Below are 1,150 nucleotides of genomic sequence, written 5' to 3' on the forward strand. Positions count from 1 at the left end.
GGCATAAATTCGTGGGACAGAGGAAGTATATTGCTTCCAGAAACGATTACAAAGCTTGAACCCGGAAAGGTCTATCTATATGAAGGCATCCGAGATCAAAATTTAACCGGGTCTGGTAAATATGGTAGCTCGCGCCATCCTATTCCTCTCGAAGCTCTGTAGGGCGGCAGTTTAACCTAGGAGAGGAGATATCGATCTTTCTTCAGATTTCAGTATCGTTTCCTCAGAGCTCAGCACCGTCTTCCTTATTCTAAGGCTGTTCCAATACTGCACGTGGTAAGGTTAAAAACACTTTCATTAGTCCCATAGACTGTAACATCAAGAAGACATGTCATCTCAAGAGTATTTGGTGTGTAGCAGTACACTAAGCACTAAAACAGTTTCAAAGCTATCCCCCTTAAACAGAAGTCAATTTCCTGCGTTTTTCCAAAACAACAACAACAACAACTCTACGGGATGAATTCTGAGTATCACACGATTGGCTACCCCTGCTTCCTTCTCTTGAACCAAACCATCAACGAATCCACTCTTGAGCGCATGAATAGGAGCCGCCATTTCACACACGTGATACAAATACACCATTTAGCTGACGAATTGCAGGGACGCAGTCCTCAGAAGAAATCTTGAAGACTCTCGAAACCAGTAAGCCAATTCGTCCCATACCCTACAACTTTGTCCATGTCAAACTTTAAATGTTTAAGGCCGTGTTCTTATGTTCCAGGCACGGGTAATCTCCATAACTGCTATCGTTAAAACGCTCCAACTACGTTTTTTTTGGGAGGCGTCGAGAACGCAGAAATTGACACAAATTCATCTGCGATTCGTCCACTACACCGTGTATCCGACCAGTAGGAGCGACTTGAAATGTTCACCGATTGAACGCCTCATGACACAATCTCGCTGCCAGATACCGAAGGAAATATACTTAAGACAAAACTCGTTTCCTTTGCTGTTCGCTTCTGTATACCTACCTCTTGGAAGAAGCTTTTCCGTACTAAAAGCGTCCTAAACGTCCTAACTTGTCCTAATACCTACTGTCATAAATGACGGTATTGGCACGAACCTTCGGCATCGATTCTAGGACATTTAGGACACGTAGGACAGTGAGGACACGTAGGACAGTGAGGACACGTACGACAGTTAGGACACG

Source organism: Phytophthora parasitica (genome assembly GCF_000247585.1).
Source record: "Phytophthora parasitica INRA-310 unplaced genomic scaffold supercont2.14, whole genome shotgun sequence".
Lineage (NCBI taxonomy): Eukaryota > Oomycota > Peronosporomycetes > Peronosporales > Peronosporaceae > Phytophthora > Phytophthora nicotianae.